Genomic DNA, 22,541 nt, shown 5'->3' with positions numbered 1-22,541 from the left:
TAATAGTCATGATTTCAGGAACCAGTTTAGCTAAGAAACAGAAGCCCTTGGAACTCGGAGTCACCCAGGAATAAGCTTTCCTTCCACAAACAAAATACACATCATCAGGGAGAACATAAGGAACAGTATGCCCATTAATTATATCACATAGAGTTTTGATAAAACTACCCATGCCTAGTGTCTCCATTTGCTCTAGACACGTGTCGGCATGGATGACATTTTTACAATTATCTATAGAGACTTTTCCAATGGATACCTTCTTATGTTTGGTTATACGCCCTAATTTGTGACTTCCATCAACATTCCTGCCTATTGGTGACCTTGTGAGTCTCCCTCTAAAATGAGCGTGGCGAGCCATTGTCTGATCTGATGGGTCAGCCTCCCAATTCTCCAGGCGCTTTGCATGAGATATATTTTGGCACAGCAAAGATCTGCCTATGGAGTATTGTCGAAGCGTCAGACTAGGGGACCTAGTGTTATTGTACCTCCCGTCTATGGGCCTCCCCCCCCCCTCAATTCCAGTACTTCGGATATGTTTAGAGGCAATGACGCGTTTCAACCAGCAATGGGTCTTTGTCATCTCCTTGACAAAGACCCATTGCTGGTCGAAACGCGTCGGAGTGATAAGACTGGCATTTTGGAAGTGTGATTAGCGATACAGTTATCATTGGTTTGAAGACTTATGAACAGAAGGATCCACCTGGGATTTTGACATCTGACTTCTGCACAGAAAGCTTTGAATACTTGATTTCCGGTATGAGCATTCACACTTCATCTTTCTTTATATATAAAAGGAAAGCATTGTTTTAATATGTGCTATTTTAATAAAATTTAGAAGCCTTTACAAACGTTATCACACAATAGTTTGTCTGCTTTGCTTTGTTTCACTATCAAACATTATCGGATGTGAGCATCGGTTGGAGGACTATAAAAAGGTGGAAAAGTGGTGATATTCCAAAGATCTGTTTGACACCGAGAGGATTCCGCTGGATATCCTATATGCTCATATCATCAGGATCTCTGGTAGGAATCCATTTGTAATATTCCCCACGGAAGGTGACGGGAAGGGCTCAATCACTTTGAAAGAGACTACATCTATGTCACAGAAATAATCACCCTATTATAAGAATGGAACTATGATTATGGATTGTTGTTTACCATTTGTTTTCTATTGGAACTTTTATGCGCTGAATGTCCTTATGTTTTTTTACTATTGACCATTTCAGACTGTATAACCTGAGTTTAGGATTTTGGCTGCATTTAGGATCATATAGCGCCTTAGTAGTGGTTGTTTATTATTACTAAGTAAGACATGACATTGCCTTCTTACCAGCCTGAGAGGAAAATCCGGGAGCACACCAGTATGCTCTCACCAGTTTGCACATACCTTCTTTACCCAGGTGAGTCAGGCCGTGTGCTGCTTCAGCCAGGCTTGGATAGTATGTTCGGGGAGCTACAGGCTTACCTTGTCCATCCCTCCAGAGTCCTGAGGACTCTTGACCACATCCCTTCGCCTTCCAGACCGCCTTTTCCTGCAGGGAACACAAATCTTGCATTTCAATTAATTTCTGCATGTCTAATGTCTGAAAAACCAACATAGTCTCGGTCGATACAGTCATAGGTTGCCCTGCTGCCCATTTAGCAGCTTTGTCTGCCCTGTTGTTGCCCAATGACACTGGGTCTTTTTCAAAGGTATGGGCTTTGCACTTTATGACGGCTACTGTTCAGGGTAACTGTATCGCTGTCAGAAGTCCTTTTATGTGTTGTGAGTGTGCCACTGGCGTACCTGCTGCTGTCGTAAAGTTTCTAAGACGCCAAAGGGCCCCAAAATCATGCACTACCCCGAAGGCGTACCTAGACTCAGTATATATATTGGCTGATTTACCCTCTGCCAACTCACATGCTCTCCTTAATGCTACTAGTTCCGCCACCTGGGCTGAGTGAGGTGGGCCAAGGGGTTCAGCTTCTACCACATCCTGATCGTCTACCACAGCGTAACCAGTACACAGCTCTCCCGTCTCTGTCTGTCTATGACAACTTCCGTCTGTATAAAACGTAAAATCTACATTTTCTAAGGGGGTGTCACGTATGTCGGGCCTTGCAGTAAAGGTCTGATTCAGGTGTTCCATACAGTCATGCGTGTCAGTATTCTTGCCTAACTCATCATCAACCAGGGTCTCCTCACCTCCCACCCTTTGTGTCTCTAGAGACACATACGGAAGGTATGTAGCTGGATTTAAGGTGCTACATCGTTTGATGGTGATGTTTGAGGGTGCCATCAGGGCTAGTTCCCACTTTGTGAATCTAGCTGAAGAAACATGTCTGGTTTGGGCTGAATTTAACAGAGCTGATACAGCATGGGGTGTATAGACAGTTGAATTATGTCCTAATACTACGTCCTCGCTCTTACTTACCAGAAGAGCAGTTGCTGCTACACTTCTGAGACATGTTGGGAGTGAACTTGCCACATTGTCCAATTTTGCACTGTAGTATGCTACCGGTCTGCTAGCGTCACCATGTTTCTGTGTGAGGACACCTGCTGCACAACCATCAGCTTCTGTACAGTATAGCTCAAAAGGTTTTTCATAATCAGGTATTCCCAATGCAGGTGCTCTAGTCAGACTATCTTTAAGATTAAAGAACGCTTGCTCTGACTCTTCTGTGTGTACGACACGTTCTGGTTTTGAGGAAGAGACTAGCTCCTGCAATGGTAATGCCAGAATAGAAAAACCTGGGATCCAGGATCTACAGTATAAACACATTCCCAGGAAAGTACGAATTTGCTTCTGGCTCTGCAGCAGAGTCATGTGTTGTATGGCCTCAATCCTGTCGGTTGTCAGGTGTCTTAGCCCCTTAGTGAGGCAGTGTCCTAAGTATTTGACCTTAGTCTGACATGGCTGTAATTTATCCTTTGCCACCTTGTGCCCTGTTTGTGAAAGATGAAGCAACAACAATTTAGTATCATGTAAACATGACATAAAAGAATCAGAGCACAACAACAAATCGTCCACATATTGAATTAGAACAGATCCATTGTGGGGTTGAAAGGATTGCAAACAGTCATGTAAGGCTTGGGAGAAAATACTGGGGCTGTCAATGAACCCCTGGGGTAGTCTGGTCCATGTGTATTGCACTCCCCGGTAGGAGAATGCAAAAAGGTATTGGCAGTCAGGGTGAAGAGGGACTGAGAAGAAAGCAGAACATAGATCAATGACAGTAAAATGACTAGCAGACGGTGGAATCTGCATGAGGATGACAGCTGGATTCGGCACTACGGGGAATTGGCTCTCAACAACTTTGTTAATTCCCCTTAAGTCCTGGACTAATCTATAGCCCCTCCCCCCACTCTTCTTCACAGGGAAAATGGGACTATTTGCTGTACTGGCTGTACGAATTAAAATCCTTTGTTGTAACAGCCTCTCAATAACAGGATATACCCCTAGTTCCACCTCCGGTTTTAATGGGTACTGTGGGATTTTTGGAGCTATCCTACCACTTTTTAGATTAACCATGAAAGGGGCTACGTTTGCCATCAGTCCAGTGTCCTGTCCATCTCTGGTCCATAGTGAACCTGGTATTTCCAGCAACATCCCCTTTACTTGAGATGGACTGTGTTCTATAACAGTAGAGTGTAACATTAACCTTTGAGGGGTGTCCAATATGTCCTGTACCTCATGAGCGACCTTCTCGGGTATATCTAGGAACACACCATCTGAAGTACAGTATATGACACATCCCATTTTACATAGCAAGTCTCTCCCTAGCAAGTTAGTAGGAGCCGCTGCAGCCAAGAGAAACGAATGCTTAGTATGCAGAGGCCCGATAGTAACTTCAGCGGGTTTAGTTAGAGGATAATGTAACACTTTTCCCGTTACCCCCATAGCTGGAATAGTTTTACTGGTCACCTGTAGATTGAAAGGAGAGGTTATTACAGATCGGGCCGCCCCTGTATCTACAAGAAAGGTTTGTTTCCTACCAGCTATGTCAACTATCATTGTTGGTTCTTCACTCTGACTCTCAGTTAACCTCACTGGCTGTAGACTACAGGTATGACCTGACCCCTAGCACTGACTATTGCTTTCCCGCGCAACATTTGCTGCTATAACATGCGCAGGTAACTGTGTGTTCTCTTGCCTATGTGTGTTTCTCCGTGGAGGATACCTATATGATTCCCTATCCATATGTGTATCCAGTCTTGTTTTTTTACAATCTCTTGCGAAATGGCCTTCTTCGTTACACCTGAAACATCTGATCACTTTAGGTTTCTTGTTATATGGGTTGTATGCTGGTGGTCGTATATGCATCCCCTCTAGAGCCTGTATACTTACCGTCATTAACCTATCACTTTTCTCTTCCTTCTTCCTAAAAAGGTTTTTGTCATGCTCCACAGCAGACTCCCTAAGAGAATCTACTGTGATGCCTCTCCAATTAGGTAATGTGGTTTGTACTCTCGTCTTTAAATTTTCTCTAAGGCCATCCATTAACACTCCTACAGCTACCTCTCTGTGATGTGGGTCCTCACTTATGTTGGATATCCCAGTAAGCTGTGTTATCGCTCTAGCAAAGTATTCTGAGGCTGTTTCACTATCTTTTTGTTTTATGGTGAAAATCTTACTCCAATTTACCACTACTGGAAAATAGATGGCTGAATGTCTGACAATTTGTTCTATATTTTCTTGGTTAATCTCATCAGTCAAGGTGTCATCTTCATCCAACACACAATCTTTAATAAATTTTTGTATGTCAGTATGGGGAGGAAGACACGCCCTCAACACTACACGCCAATCCTTATCGGTTGGTTCGTGTGCATTTCCTAAGTCTTCAAATTTCTGACACTTTGCCAACTCTTTTCTGGGATCTGGGAATTCAGTCATAATGGAACGTAATTCTGATCTAGTCCAGAGACAATGCATTGTAACATTTCTTAAAGGAACTACACCATCCTTATCCGGTTTCCCATTGGGAACTGATATTGTGCGGACTGGGTATGCACCCACTGGTTCACTGGTTTCAGAAGTCACTACCGGATCTGCTGTTTCAAGATTTAGAACACTATCACTCCTAGTGATCACACTACTCTCACCTATCTCAGCCATTGCTCCTTTCCCATACTTACGCTGAACCTCTAGCATATTAACAGCATGAGCAATGGCCGAAATCACAGTGGGTTCATCTTCGTCTTCTGATACACTTGTTTTAAACTGGCTTAGAACAGGATATAATTTAGCAATTTTCCTTTTTTCAGTTTTAATAACGGCTGTACTTATCGCTCCCACCACATAAGGTGGCGGGGGCGCGCTTGCGCTGAGTTTGCCACGCTTCTCAACGGCTACTTCCGCCGTGCGCGTGCTTTTCGCCACGCCTACTTCCGCTGTGCATTCTTTGCTATGCCACGTGTTACCTTCCATTTGCCACAATTTTAAACAATCATTATTTCTATTTCTCTTTTTCGTTGACTTAATCAACCATACTTTATCTTTTACAGTATTTAGTACCTCTGCATTAAAACTTCCTATTGTTGGGAAAGGTCTATCACAATCTTTGGTCATCTTGACCCACGTGTCGCAATACGCAGTTGTGTATGCACCATATTTCTTACACATGAGAAATCTCGCTGAACCAATAGGACCTTCCTTAGGCAGTACACTGACCATCTCTAGCGTATGCTTAGCACCCATGTTGAACAACACCAATCTACACAGAACACAGACACACCGCAATGCTCTGTTCCTTCCGTCCAACAATACTCTTCTCTGTGGAACACAGACACACCGCAATGCTTTGTTCTTTCCACCCAACAATTTCAACCCTGTTGCTACAATCACCGCTAGAGATCTCTAATGCCCTTGTGAACGTATTTCCAAATAGCCGCGTCCACTCGCTTTCTCTTGTTCCGAACAAGAATCCCTAACACAGAAATAGTTCCTCGATAGCCCGGCTATCTCAAATTCCTGTTGAGTTTATTATCGCTGGGAGCACAAGTTGATAAAATCAACCTGATTTCCAGTAAAATTCCTCCTAGCTGCTTCACCAATTTGCACTAACGGTGCGGTTAGATCGCACTGCCTACCAATACTAATTATTAGCAAACCTTGCAATCTATTGGTAGCGCTTTGCGAAAACCCGGTTTTCGCATTCGGTATACCTGCCCTGTATACCGTCCTTCAGTTGGGCAATCCGCCTCGTCAGACAGCAACTGAGCACAATGAATAATAAACAGTGTATCTACGTTACAAAACCACACACTATACACCTTTTCTGCGCAGAAAATCAAAAGTTCCCAACAACAGTAATAATGTCTCAGAGGTTTTCACAAGTAGTTATACTATGCACATATAATAACTATCAAGACGATTGTTTAACCACGTGGCAAATCCACCGGAAGTTCGCGTACGCACAGCAGGAAATACACATACGCTAAGCAATGCAATACAGTTAAAACGCACAATGACAGTAAAAAGAAACCGTTTTATCTTTTGTCCCTAGGTTCTAGTTAGCGTGCCCTAGACAATGCAAAACGGACATTCGGTTTCACAACACAGAGTAAAATTCAGGTTTTGAACACATTGCGTTCTTACCCGTATATGACGCGTCTCCACCCTTTTTTTGCGGAACCGAAATCCGTTGGTCTTGCGTATCGTCCGGCAACGAAACCTTCAAAGCTCACGAGCCCCCAAATTGTTATGTGCATATTGTCGCTAACCAATAACGATTGTCGAACCTCGATTTGTGTTTCCAACGCACAAAGATTTATTTGCAAATAGTAGAATAATATGTTCAAGCAAAGTGATAATAAATACAGCCGTTACTTATCGCAGGCGCTCTGGATCCAGTGTGCAGTCATTCAATCCTGAAGTCTGGGGACAAGATGTCTGAACACTAGATGTGAAGCTGCTGCTTATATGCACAAAGAAATACAGTAATACAATGAAGATGGTATAGCTTGCATCTATTGGTCCAGGTCTCAGGAAGGTCCAAGGGGTTGTCAATCATTGGCTAGTTCATCCTAAGGAATCCAAAGGAGGGGGTCATCTCTCCAGGGGGTATGCTCGGCTCTTCCCGCCAAGATTCCTTAGTCTTAAGTAGTTCATAATTCCTTATCATTCATAACTTGCGTATGCACTCTGCGATTCCTTCGCAGAGTGAACCAAACAGTGTCAAATGTAGAGGTTTATTATGATACCACATATGATATGATTCCTTCAACCTGTTCCATATATTTCACTAATATGCATATAACTTTAATGTAAAACATAAATACTACTATATTTCGACATAACTGACTATGTGTTGCAACTACCATTAATGTGTACTATTTTATAAGTATGCGTGTTTGTGCGAATGTATGGTAAAAGACCAAATACTGTTGCTGCCACGTGTAGTAGCTGCGTACGCCCTTTCACGCCGTAGCGTGCCCTTGTACGCCGTAGCGTACCGTACGCATCTTTTCAGACAAAGACAACCAAGTTTGCTCGACTTTAATTGAAATGACTTTATCCAATTTGCTGACTTCGACAATATACAGATAAGGAAGTTCATATAAAACCATCTAAAAACAACAAATTTCAAATATCCCAATTTAAACGTCTTTGTGTCTCCTCGGTAGTAAGAAGAGTGATGAATATTATATAACTTGTTACAAGTACCGCAGGATCTCCCTGAGCAAGGAAGAATGGTATATATATATATATATATATATATATATATATATATATATATGACTGCGGTGGACCACTTGGTAGTATTTATGAAAAGTCAGGTGACCCAATCCTCCAGCTGCAATAGATTTCACAAGCAAGAATGGCTAGCGCTGTTTTTCCCCCCTTCCCAGATAAACCTGTTACAGACTGATTGCAAGTGACTAAACAGTTGGTTTGGGAGTGGGATTGATAGTGTCTGAAATAAGTGCAAAATTCTGGCCAAGATATATATTTTATTAGTATTAAGTCTACTGAAGCATGAAATAAAAAGCGTCTTCCATGCAGTCAAATCATGTTGAACTTCACTAATTAGTGGGGCATAGTTAGCCTAATATAGCCAAGTGGCTAGCACTTCTGCCTCACAGCGCTGGGGTCATGAGTTCAATTCCCGACCATGGCCTTATCTGTGTGGAGTCTGTATGTTCTCCCTGTGTTTGCGTGGGTTTCCTCCAGGTGCTCCGGTTTCCTCCAACACTCCAAAAACATACTAGTAGATTAATTGGCTGCTATCAAAGATGACCCTAGTCTCTCTGTCTGTGTGCATGTGTGTGTTAGGGAATTTAGACTGTAAGCTCCAATAGGGCAGGGACTGATGTGAATGAGTTTCTGTACAGCGCTGCGGAATTAGTGGCGCTATATAAATAAATGATGATGATGATGACTAGACTCTTTTGTGATGAGAACCCTAATCTCTGTTTCATTTCAAAAAAGTTGAGCTTCAATGAATTTTGTATGTGTGTGTGGGGGTGTCAGGTAATGTAAAAAGCCAGAGCTTCAGATTTACAATTTTTTACTTTATAGCCTGAAAAGGAGCGAAATATCTCAAGCTTTTTAAATAGATTTGGTAATGACACATAAAGCCTAGTGAGAGTCAATAATACATCAGTAACACAAATAAAGACATTTTATATTGAGATCCCACTGAGCACTTAGATATGTCCCGACTGGAACTTATTCTAAATGCAAGGGATTCAATACATAATACACATATAAGTGGGGAGAGGGGACATTCTTGCCTGGCACCATTTCCCAGTTTGAACACTTCAGATTCTACTCCATTTGATTTAACTGCAGAAGAGGGATTATGATATAGAGCCTGGATAGCATCAAGAAACTTCACCTTGAAACTGTATTCTTTCAGTGACTGCAACCTAAAAGGCTGCAATATCATGTTAAATGCTTTTTCTGCATATAAAGTTAGGATTGTTGAGGGAAACTTATGTTTAGTTACTATATACAATGGATAAGGATAATGGTTCTTCTAGTGTTGTTAGAGGGTTCTCTCGTGTGGACAAATCCTATCTGGTCAGAGTCAATCAGATTGGGTAAGTATTTTAGAACAGACCGTCTTTATTTGATTTTGGGATAAGAATTATGCTCAAGCGGGTGATATATGGATGAAATTTACCACTCTACAATATGGTGTTGAAAACCTTGTGAGAGTAAGAAGATCTTATAGCCTGATATGGGAAATCCATTGGGACATGAAGTCTTCAATGATTTTTGCGTTTTTAAGCCATCTTTAATCTCTTCTTCTGTAATGTCTTTACTCAGTTCGAGTACTAAGATGGGTTCAGCTTTAGATTGACAGAGGACAGATAATTTTAAATTAACATTTTCCCTGTTATATCGATGATTATTATATCATTATTGTATATAATTAGTCATAAAATTATTTGAAAATTGTATTGATTAATTTGGGTTCATACACTAATTTAACTTTTTTGTCTTTAAGAGACATAGTAGCCGGTGAAGCTTTCATTATTCTCTACTTTTTTGCCAACATGGTGGCGGCCTTGTTACTCTTTATTATATAACTTTTGATTGAGCCTTGAAGGCTCTACTGTGTTTTTTTCTGCTATTAGTGATTGACGCTCCCTTCAAAGTTTTATTAATAGCTTACACATATCTTTCGATTATGTATGTGTATGGATTTGCAAGGATATTGTGTCAGTAGCCACCCTTGTTGTTTGTTGCGAGTTGAGACATATTTTACAATTGAGCCTCTGGTCACTGCCTTATCTGCCTTCCATATTGTGGACATTTGAGTTACAAAATGTAGGTTTGTGTCAAAGGTTTCTTAGATCTGTGTTTTCATAGTGTCACAAAACTGAGGTATTTTAAGCAGGACTTAATTTAATAATCATAAAAGGGGGTCCTAAGGAAATCTAAGCTTCAAGTATGGTATAGTCTGTCCCATTTTGACAAAATGTTGGTTTAAGAAAAAGTTTGGGATAGGTGATGACACCCCAAGAACAGATCTATTCTAGAGTACAATGCAAAGTTATTTTTGGATGAAGCCATAAGAAATATATAATTAGATTTATTTTGTCTTGTTTTATTTGATGTGTTATTTTTTGATCTGTTCGTGTAAGCTGAGGACAGAGATATGAGCAGCACTGGAAAGAGTTAAATAGTTAAGTCAAAGAACAGATATTTCTAATCAGAGTTGTTGAACAAAGACTTTTGCGAGAATTACTCCAAAACCCCCATTGTATTCAGGAAAGCCTAAAGGACCATGAAACGCCTATATGCTGTTTCAGCCAATTGTAATATGACATTTGTGAATTGTAATACAACCTACTTTTGTTACTGATAAAACGAACTGTCTGGACTGTGAACGGGCAGAATTTCAGAGATTGAAATTTGGAATGATAATATTATCACAGCGCAAGCTTCTTATTTTGTAAATAAACAATTATATTATTTTTTTATCCTTAAAGTTTTTTTTGCTGAAGAAATTCAATTATTACTTTAATAATAAGCAGAGTAGAAAGTATCATCTTTTGAAGAGTATTAAGGGTATCAAACTCTCCAAAAGTCATATAGACCAGTCTTAGAACCCATCACTATAGGGGTAATATGTTTATGTGATCTGTCCAAAGACGGGGATAAAACAGTGTAGAAATCTTCCCCTTTATTAAAGTCCATCCCTTTCTTATTTTGTGATGTTCCAGAAACAAAAACATGAAAATAACTTGAGTGACCCGAGTTCAGAGCATTGACAATGGTTATTTCTTGGTATACTCCTTTACCGATAAGGATGACACATTAAGATTCACCTAATAAGAGATGCACTGAGATGCACTATGGTCATCCCCTTTTGCTTTGAAGAATGTGAAGCATAAAATGGCACTGGGAAGCTCCAAAAATCAAGCGAGGGATGATTGCTTGATTTAAAATGTGTCTCCTGCAAAAAGATAAAGCCACTTTGCAGTTTATTTATACTGGTGTGTAGCAAAGAACATTTCTGTGATGAGTTCAAACCCTTAGCAATAATAAAGATAAATGTAAATATCATATTAGTGCCTCAAGGTGTTCCAATAAGCGAGACAGTAAGTGAAGATAAAGGGGCTTGTAAGGTACTTTAGATTATATTCCCTGGAGTACTTTTTAAAAAAAGACCATAAACTGTTTTTGAATTTCCAGCAGACATTATATAATTTGGGGAGGGTAAGGAAATAGGGAAGGGAGTAGGGGAAAGGTGATACCAGGACACTAATATCTGCAAGTACAGTAGAGTCTGTATAAGAATATATATCAATACATTCCACACACTGGACCTTTAATTGGAGTTAGCAGCAAAGCAGAAATGGTGCACTTTTGCTTCTAAATGAACTATGATGCAATGCATGGGGTGAAAATGCATTTATTCATTTATTTTTTGCATGCAAGAAAAATACTGTCTGCTTTTGCATGTAGCACACACATACTGAACAACTTTATTTTTACACTGCAACTCTCAACTCTAAATCTGTCCGCATATTTTAAATTGCCCCTCCCCGCAATGATTTCATTCAAAACTTTTGTATTTCTGATGGAATACATAGTCATTTTTTAATGGTAGTATAAACATATCAATATTATCTGGACTGAATATTGCTCCTTATTTCCCTACAAACATGTTTGGTGCTCTTTATTTGGAGGGGTGACAAAGTGACCTTAAACCAATTTTGCCTCTATTTGAATGATAATTAATTTACAAATCAATTTAATTTTCAATGTTAGTAAATATGAGGTAAATTTTTTAGACCAGCCTATTTATATAGAGGAAGGGAAAATATGCACAAAAATTATGTCAACCCCACAATATTCAATGACCAAGTAATCACTATATTAATTTGGGTTTGGGACAGGTTCTCTGACAAATGGGACGTGACCGGCAATATCTTTTTACTGTCATATGTACACCGGACCAGTAAAACCTGAACAGAACTTTTTCCCGTGTTTTAGCTTCCCCCAGATATCCTCCACAATCATGTGTATGTGCTACTTTAAATACTACAGGTACATGAATCTGAGCAACAATTAACTGTTGCAGAGAAAAATCCCCCAGCACTTTCCGTATTTGTTCCTTTCAGGATAACCCTACCCTTTCAAGCACCTGGTATCAACCTATAAATTGATTGAACAACTTCCACTTCTGTTTTGAACCATTAACTGTTACCTTTTCCACTTGTACAATGCCAATTCTAAACAATTTTTTTTATACCATAATATGTTATACTTTCTGCTGGCTGCCCAGATTTTACTATCCCATTCACCTCAGTTACATTTTTAAATGGATGTTCCAAGGTTGCATCGTAAGCTGATTACGAGCAAAGTCCTGCAATCTAAACAAAGTTGTCATTACAGACCAGTCCATTATCTCACTGACAGATGGGGAGGGCTCGTCCGCGATGTTAGCAGTCAGCGCTGCTCTCAATTGTCTAGGCTTCCCCCGAATGGTGACACTTTCGTGGAAGCCCTGCCATGACCCCTAGGATAGCATTCCGGGTTAGCAGTTCCAAAGATCAAGGTCCAGACCAAAGAGCAAGGTCCTTTAAGACCAGACTTCCGACCATCGAATCAGTTGCCAACATGTCCGGCTGGACTTGCTCACAGAGGACATTTTTAAACAGTGGGAAGTCTCGTCCTAGAATAAGTGGATATGGCAGCTTTGGTACTATTGAATCAGGTATCCAGGCAAAGGTTTCAGGGTCACGAGCAAATCAGCGAAGTCAGTATTCAAGCCAGGGGTCATGGTAACAGGCGAATCTGCAGCGTCATTATCCAAGCGAGGGGTCAGGGTCACAGGCAAATCAGCAATGTCAAAATCCAGGCCATGGGTCAGCAACGGTAACACAGAAGACAGCAAGTACAACAACAGCAGGAGCAATATGCTAGCAAGCAGGGACTATAACCGGCAGTAAAGGCCCAGTCCTCACTGCCTTAAATACTTTGATGGACAATCAGAAAGGAGGAGGACAGGGCTTACAATCAGCCTCAGGAGGCTGCTAATTAACTAGCTTAGAACTAGCATAGGTCATATCACAAACCAGGAAGATGTATGAAATTATAAATGACAGATTAGAATCATGCGAGAGCTCCCCCTGGAGTTGGAGGATGTCCCTACACCCTCCTACTCTATGCCACAAAGATAACTGCATTGTAACTAATGCACGTGCTCGGCTGCTACCTCACGCCAGGATGCGGCGTACTGCCGCGGCTCATGACAGTACCCCCCTTGAGGAGGGGTCATAGAACCCTGACATCCAGGCTTTCCAGGAAATTTTTTAAAGAAATCAGCAAGTAATTTATCTGAATGTAAATTTCTTTGTGGCACCCAGGAACGTTCTTCGGGGCCATAACCCTTCCTACGGACAAGGTAATGAACCTGACCATGAACTTTCTTTGAGTCAGGGTTCTTCTCTACCTCAAATTCTTGATGTCCATTAATCGAGGTCTAGAGGATCGTCGAGGTTCGAATTTTCTGGAAGACAGGGCAGGTTTCAACAAAGACCAATGGAACATATTGGGAATTCTTAGAGATTCAGTCTAAAAGCTACTGGGTTGACTTGTTTCAAGATGGTAAAAGGACCAATAAATTTAGGTACTAACTTCTTGTAAGGTTGACAGAGATTTTTATTCCGAGTAGAGAGGTCTGGATTGGGATGTCTCTAGCTTTGAGATTTGTATGTCGCACCCAGTCGAGAATGGCCTGTAGCTTTTCGGGGTCCATGTGACTTTAGAAACTTCAAACTCACACTTTTCCAACTTAGCATAGAGGTAGTGATGGCGGAGTTTCAGAAGAATTTGTCGTACATGCTCACGATGTTGTTTTAGTGAGTGGGAGTAGATGAAGATGTCATCTAAGTAGACTACTACAAAGGAGCCCAGAAATTCGCGAAGGACGTCGTTAACCAAGTCTTGAAAGATGGCTAGAGCGTTACTGAGGCCTAAAGGCATGACGAGGTATTCGTAGTGGTCTGTTTGGGTATTAAAGGCCGTTTTCCATTCGTCGCCTTTCCAGATACGAATCAAGTTGTATGCTCCACAAAGATCAATCTTTGAGTAGATCTTAGCTCCTTTAAGCTGATCAAAGATGACCGAAATAAATGGCAAGGCGTATGTATTCTTTATGGTTATTTTATTTAATCCCCTGTAGTCAATACAGGGCCTCAGGCTGCCATCTTTCTTGGCCACAAACAAGAAGCCTACTCCAGCAGGTGACTTGGAAGGCCTAATAAAGCCTTTCTGCAGATCCTCCTCTACATACGATTCCGTGGCTTGAGTCTCCGGAATAGACAGGGCGTATAATCTTCCCTTGGGTAATCTGGAACCTGGGATTAGATCAATAGCACAGTTGTACTCCCGGTGAGGAGGGAGAATGTCTGCAAGTATGGGTAACCCTGAGCGGCAAAGATAAACAAGAGGAAGAGCACAAGGAACTCCACTGAGTTATCTCACCTTTAGTCCAGTCGATACAGGGATTATGGAGGGCAATCCAAAAATAACCTAGGATAAGAGGTACCGAGGGACAATGAATTAGGTACAGTGAGATAGTCTCGGAGTGAAGGACACCCATCTTCAGCTGCAAAGGAGGTGAGCGATGATGGATCTCACCCCTGTTCAGGCGATTCCCATCCAGCCCATACACAGTGAAAATGGTTTCAAGAGGAATAGCTGAGAAACCCAGGGACTGGGCAAGAGTCAAGTCTAAAAAGTTTCCAGCAGCTTCACTGTCCAGGAATGCAGGAATAGTAATATCTTGTCTACCATACGTGAGCTGGGCAAGAATTAGTAGGGAATCTTTCGGAGAGATTTGTAGGCCCAAGTGTATTCTCTCCATGTTCACTTGGCCTGGTCTTTTCCCGGCTTAACGGGACAGGTACGAAGTAGGTGCCCCTTCTCCCCACAGTACAAGCAGATGCCTAGAGTACGTCTCCGGGTTCGTTCATCAGAAGACAATCGGTAGGCTCCCAGTTGCTTGGGTTCAACCTGATCGCCGGAAGAAACTTGAGACGGAACAGGGAAATAGGACGAAGGACTTTCCTTCTCTGCTTTCCTTTCCTTGAACCTACAGTCAATCCGAATAGCCAGCTGCATAAGCTCTTAGGATACTGGACAAGGGAATCCTTAATCTGTTCAGAAAGGCCCAAACGGAACTGGCTGCGGAGGGCCAGGTCGTTCCATTCACTGTCCGAGGACCAACGTCTGAAATCAAACCAATATTCCTCAGCAGTCCGTCGTCCTTGTTTTAGAGACCGAAGCTGCGCCTCTGCTGAAGCCACACGATCCAGTCTTTGTAAAGTAGCCCCAGTGCCTTAAAGAACGCATCCACAGACTGCAAATGAGGACTGTTAGGATCCAAACTGAATGCCCAGGACTGGGGATCCCCTTGCAGAAGAGAAATAATTATCCCCACTCTCTGTTGTGGTGACCCCAAAGAGAGTGGCTTTAGTCTGAAATAAAGCTTGCAACTTTCTTAGAAGTTGCGGAAAAGTCTGCGGTCCCCCGAGAAGCGATCAGGTAAGTTAACTTTTGGCTCCGGAACAGGAGATTGGGCGGCCTGTAAAGTCCTTGAAGCCTTCTCTTGTGCAGATAGCCGCTGAGACAACTCTTGGACCATTTGGGACAAGGTTTGGATTTGACCTGCCAATATTTGAGCTGGGCTTGGTTCCATGACAACCAAAATTTAGGAAGGTTCACTCACTCACTGCTTTGTTATTTTTAGGCTGGTTATAATGTTAGGGCTCACGCCCCAGGTATCAACTCCCAGAACCGCTTCAGAGGTCTTTGCCTATAGTAGCTGCCTTTCCTGCAGAGCTAGACAAGCTCACAGGTACACGGATGCCCCCAGGTCTTGTTCTCTAGTAGTAGGAGCTGATAACCTGAGATCGTAGCGCAGGTGGTATTACAAAGAGGAGGAATCAGGTATCCAGGAAAAGGTTTCAGGGTCACGAGCAAATCGGTGAAGTCATTCAAGCCAGGGGTCATGGTCACAGGCAAATCAGCAATGTCAAAATCCAGGCCAGGGGTCAGCAACGGTAACACAGAAGACAGCAAGAACAACAACAGCAGGAGAAGTATGCTAGCAAGCAGGGACTATAACCAGCAGTGAGGCCCAGTTCTCACTGCCATAAATACTTTGATGGACAAATCAGAAAGGAGGACAGAGCTGACAATCAGCCTCAGGAGGCTGCTAATTAATTACTAGCTTAGAACTAGCATAGGTCATATCACAAACCAGGAACATGTATGAAAATATAAATGACAGATTAGAATTATGTGAGAGCTCCCCCTGGAGTTGGAGGGTGTCCCTACACCCTCCTACTCTATGCCACAAAGATAACAGTGCATTGTAACTAATGCACATGCTCGGCTGCTACCTCACGCCAGGATGCTGCATACCGTCGCGGCTCGTGACAGGCTCTTAGTACAACTGATTGGATAAGCATGTCCAACATGTGCAAAAGAACAGTTCATGGGTTCCTGTAACCTAGGACACTCAGGCCAAAAGTAGCCTGGCTACCCACATTCAAAGCACTTCAGATAAACACCTTTGTAACCGGCCCTCTGCCAATAGCAGTATTACCATTAGGCCCCATGGCAAGGATTGTCAAACCTGTTTTTTGACGTGACATCGATTTTGGCATGAACTCAGGTGCTTTAGTTATTTGCTGTAAAGCACCAAACCTCCTACCACTGTTCTGGTCTAACCACTATTGACCAATCAGAGCGTCTTTCTCAAGCTTTGTATCAGTACCTCTGGTTAGTAGCGCCATTCCTCATGCCTCATGCCTCTCTTTTGCAATGGGGTTCCACATGGAGCGACCTACATCATGTATATGTTTTTTTTAATTGTCTTTCCTTAAGGATTAAAAGCTGGAAGACTGAAGAGGATCCAGCATGGATTTAGATGTGCAATGAACTGGTAAAAGAGCATGTCAGGAAGTATTTATTTTAATAACAGACTTTTTCACTGTATTTGTTTTTTTTAAACAGTATTATTTTCTATGACACTACAGGTTCCAGCGGGCACAGGATGCCAGGGTATGCTGCCGCTTACATTTCTACAAGCGACGACATGCTATGGCAGCAATGAGTATGCTGATGGTTGTATTTCTACAAGCACAAGCAGAACCAAGCAGTTTATGGCTGTTAAGGCTTGCTTGAACCAGAAGTACCACAGAAAAAAAAATGCTGATTTCTTACTTTTAGCTATTTTTCACCCTAACAACCATCGGACATGGGTGTTGGGCAGTTCAGCATGGAACTGTTTTTTTTCAGAAGGGGATGTATTTTTTTATTGTTTGTTCCTTCAGGGAACTCAACCACATGGCAATAGTGGCAACCATCCCAGGCAGGGTCGCCTTCAGAAATCATGGGGCCCAGTACGGGCCCCCCGTGTCCCCCGCCCCCCTACCCATGATGAGCGCCCCCCCACCCCATGAGCAACAGTGCAAGACATACTTACCTGGGGGCCCGCTGTCTTGCAGTCCGCTGGTCTCCGCTACTCTGTCTTCAGCCTGGCTGTCAACGTGACAGCCAGGCACCAGGATGCGATCGCAGGGGTGGAGGAATCATTCCTCCTGCGATCATGTGATCTGGCTGTCACAGGCAGAGCACATGATCGCAGGGGGAATGATTCCTCCACCCCTGCGATCGCATCCTGGTGCCTGGCTGTCACGGTGACAGCCAGGCTGAAGACAGAGTAGCGGAGACCAGCAGACTGCAAGACAGCGGGCCCCCAGGTAAGTATGTGTTGCGCTGTTGTATCAGGCCCCCTGGTGAGCCCGGGCCCGGTGCAACAGTACCCCCCGTACCCTCCTGATGGCGGCCCTGATCCCAGGCTATGAGCACTACTGCTTAGATAACTTTTTTTTGCGGGGAAGCGGTGCACCTTTTGTATATTTGTTTGAACCTCTTGTTAAGAAAGCTCTGAGTGTTGATTATGTTATTTGATGATAACACACCCTTGCTGACTATGCTTTTCCTTTCCTTCCACTGTCCACATCTCTAAGCGTGAGGAGCCAAATCTACATACGGAATATACGTATGCATCTTCTGAGAGCATGCTTCCCTTACCTACAAAGCACTCAACACCACCCCTTCATACATCTCAAATCTTAAAACAAAATACTCTCCCTCCCATCTTCTTAGATCTATCTCTGACCTGCACCTTGTCTCGTCATTAGTAACCACCTCTCACTTGCACCTACAAGACTTCTCCTGTGCTGCTCCCTGCTTATGGAATTCCCTACCACACCCAATCAGGCTTTCCCGCAACCTTCAAATCTTTAGATGTGAGAAAACATCTCTTTTTTAAAGTTTACCCTAGTGTTATTCCCAATAACACTATTCACACTACTTCATGCTCAGAGCTGTCCCAATCTCCACTCTAAGCCACACTCGCTCCTTTTGTTTCAGCTGTGCTCTCTTCCACTTAGAATGTAATCTCTCTAAAGAGCAGGATCCTCCATACCCTTTGTTTTCATGTCTGCATTTATTTTGTCTGGCTTGTATGTCCTTGTTTTATCTATGTCCTGTTTTCCCTACTGTACGGCGCTGCAGAGCACTGTGGCGCCTTACAAATCTACGATAATAATAATAATAATGCTCAGTACAGAAATGTGTATTTTGCAAAAAAAACCAGACATAGGTCCAACTCAGCAGTAGGCCCATACTGTGGTGTAGCTGAATGTGGATAAGGGGGAGCGCAACATTAAAATGACAAATCATAAACAGATAAAAGCAAATAAAATATAACAGTATTGGTACAATGAAAACTAGTACCATCTGGGCAATAAAGGCAACAGTAACATGCTTGTGTCACACAAATCCAACTGCTTATTATAACATGGACTCTAAACAAGGTAAAACACTATTAGATTCAATTAAGGTAACTAGTTAATGCAGTTCCTGGTAATTGATCATAAATATAAACTTATCTGGACTCTCATGGTCTCCATGGTCTGACAGTCTGCCTTCAAGAGACTGTTGCCTAGCTTCTTGGTAGCCAAGAACATGTATGTAAGAAAACAGAGGGGCCTAAGGGGACACCACAACAAGCAGACAGTAGATCAGGCATTGAGTTCTACATTAAACGGACACCAAAATATCACAAGATAATGAAGCTATATCCATGGCTTAGGGTGATGACTATTTTAAGTAGAGATGAGCGGGCTCGGATATCTGAAATCCGAGCCCACCCGAACATTGCCGATCCGAGACAGATCCGGGTATTCCTGCCAATTGCAAAACTGAAACCGAGGCTCTGAGTCATAATCCCGCTGTCGGATCTCGCGATACTCGTATTCTATAAATTCCCCGCTAGCCGCCGCCATCTTCACTCGGGCATTGATCAGGGTAGAGGGAGGTTGTGTTAGGTGGTCCTCTGTCCTGCTATATCTCGTGCTGTGCTGTTCGGTTCTGTGCTGTTCAGTTCTGTGCTGTGTTCTGCTCAGTCCAGTGGTGCTGTGTCCTGTGCTCTGTCCTTCTGAGTTCAGTGGTGCTGCTGGGTCCTGTGCTGTGTCCTGTTCAGTCCAGTGGTGCTGTGTCCTGTGCTCTGCCCTTCTAAGGGCATTGTTATTTCCCCATTATTCCCAAGTTATAAAAATTTTAAAAAAAAGTTATAAAAAAAATTAATAAAAAAAAAATATCCAGAAACAATCCTGCAGTATAAGTCCATTGGTACTGCTACATTACAAAGTTCACTGATTCTGCAGTATAAGTCCATTGGTACTGCTATATTACAAAGTTCACTGATTCTGCAGTATAAGTCCATTGGTACTGCTATATTACAAAGTTCACTGATTCAGCAGTATAAGTCCATTGGTACTGCTATATTACAAAGTTCACTGATTCAGCAGTATAATTCCAGTGGTACTGCTATATTACAAAGTTCACTGATTCAGCAGTATAAGTCCAGTATTACTGCTATATTACAAAGTTCACTGATTCAGCAGTATAATTCCAGTGGTACTGCTATATTACAAAGTTCACTGATTCTGCAGTATAAGTCCAGTGGTACTGCTATATTACAAAGTTCACTGATTCAGCAGTATAAGTCAAGTGGTACTGCTATATTACAAAGTTCACTGATTCAGCAGTATAATTCCAGTGGTACTGCTATATTACAAAGTTCACTGATTCAGCAGTATAAGTCCAGTGGTACTGCTATATTACAAAGTTCACTGATTCAGCAGTATAAGTCCAGTGGTACTCTCCTGTGCCGCATATAATTTTTAAAGGCTTTGCCGAGTGTGTGTGGCTTAGGGGTACGCTCTCTTGTGCTACATATAATTGAAAACAAAAATTTGGAGGATAAAGTAGGGAAAGATCAAGACCCACTTCCTCCATGCTGCAGAGGATGTAGGAGCAGGCAGCTGTGCAGTGGAATTCAGACCATTTGAAGGCGGAGGTATTGTGGCCCCGGTACCAAATTGTGTACCGGGACCACTGCACTATGCAGTCAAGAAAGCTACCTCGGTGAAACGTTTTGGACTAAAAAAAATATTGTGAGGTGTGAGGTGTTCAGAATAGACTGGGAATTAGTGGAAATGATTGTTATTGAATGTTATTGAGGTTAATAATAGCGTAGGAGTGAAAATAAACCCAAAAACTTGTTTTTAACACTTTTTATGTTTTTTTCAAAATAAATCCGAATCCAAAACCTTAAATCTGAACCAGAACCCTTCGTCAGGTGTTTTGCGAAACAAATCCGAATCCAAAACCTCAAGCAAATCTGAATCCAAAATACAAAACACGAGACACCAAAAGTGGCCGGTGCACATCCCTAATTTTAAGCAAATCAAAACAGAATATCCAATGGTATTTTAAGCTTGTAACAATTCTGGGGATAGCGTATGGTTCATTGGACATGAACCCCAATTTTCTTATTATGTCTATGGCTTGATCTGGAGTTTTGATGGTATATATTTTCTCACTATGGGTGAAGGTTAGATGAAAGGGGAACTACAACCCATATCGAACTTTCCGATTGCAAAAAGCCTTTGTCACAGATATCATCTTTTCTTTTCCTAAATGTGCTTGGAGCAAGGTCCTGGAAGATGAGCAGATTTGCTCCTTCATAAAGAATTGCTGGTACATTTTGAGAGTCTGCTAGAATTTGCAGATGTGTGTTGAAATAATAGAGGAGAGCTGCTGGTCCACTGGTGGTTTACTCGAAAGAGATCAATGAGTACGGACTAAGGCCAACTGTTCTGTTGACACCTCTGGCAGCAACTGGATAAACAGACTATCCAAGTAGGCAAAAAGATCTAACATTTCAAAGGTCTCAGAAACTGAGGTTGTTATGTCTTGAATGATCCTCAATATCTTCTACCTGGTCAAGGAGCAGTTTGAAGTCGGCACCGAGGTCAGTCATCTTTTGGTCCAGTATTATAAAGTTAGAGGCTATCTGTTTTGCAATCCAGCAAATTGGTTCAGATAACAGTTGATAATATCTCAATTTTGGGCTCCTTTACCATGGCCCAGAGTTCTGTTTGAAACTTAGTCAACATTACTTGCATAAGGACTATGAGTTGGCTGTTCTCTTGTAAAGTGGTGTCTCCAGCAGTCAGTGTCGGTCTGGCCCAGCGGACAACCATTTAAACCACCGGTAGGCCCGGCTACCATACGGCCACACCCCCTTTCACCAGTGGGCGGGGCTTACCTTGAGGCCCCCACGAGAACCCGGCGTCCCCGCTGCTCAATTATGATCGCAGCTGCGATCATGTGACCCATCCCCTCCCCCTGTCAGCTGATCTTCCCGCCTGCCGCCGCTGAAGAAGAGAGAAGGAGCAGAGAGCCTGCAGCAAGCAAGATATTGGTAAGTATATTTTTTAACCATTTGTGGCATAACATTGGGAGCACTATGTGGCATAACATTGGGGGCACTATGTGGCATAACATTGGGGGCACTATGTGGCATAACATTGAGGGCACTATGTGGCATAACATTTGGGGCACTGCGGCATAACATTTGGGGCATTGTGGCATAACATTGGGGGCATTATGTGGCATAACATTGGGGGCACTATGTGGCATAACATTGAGGGCACTATGTGGCAATTCATTTGGGGCACTGTGGCATAACATTTGGGGCACTATGTGGCATAACATTTGGGGCACTATGTGGCATAACATTTGGGGCACTGTGGCATAACATTTAGGGCACTATGTGGCATAATATTTGGGGCACTATGTGGCATAACATTTGGGGCACTATGTGGCATAACATTGTTTTGGGGGCGCTACTGTGTGGCATAACATTGTTTTGGGGGCACTACTATGTGGCATAGGGGGGCTGCTTATCTATACTAAACTATAGGGGGGCTGCCTATGCTAAACTATAGTGAGAGGGGGCTGCACAGAGAACACTATAGGGAGGGGGTAATGGGACCTTTAATGCTGAGTTGGTTTGGGTCTATAATTGAATGTGGGTGCTGTTTATTTAATAGCAGGGATGGTTGACGTTTCTAAATGTACCCATTATTTTTTCCAAATAGGGCCGGCCCTCAACTTTCCAGGATCCAGACAAGCCGCAACTAAAGAAACCAGCAGCCACAGGTGTTA

The sequence above is a fragment of the Mixophyes fleayi genome, chromosome 1 (genome assembly GCF_038048845.1).
Source record: "Mixophyes fleayi isolate aMixFle1 chromosome 1, aMixFle1.hap1, whole genome shotgun sequence".
Classification (NCBI taxonomy): domain Eukaryota; kingdom Metazoa; phylum Chordata; class Amphibia; order Anura; family Limnodynastidae; genus Mixophyes; species Mixophyes fleayi.
Note: the sequence above shows the minus strand (reverse complement) of the source record.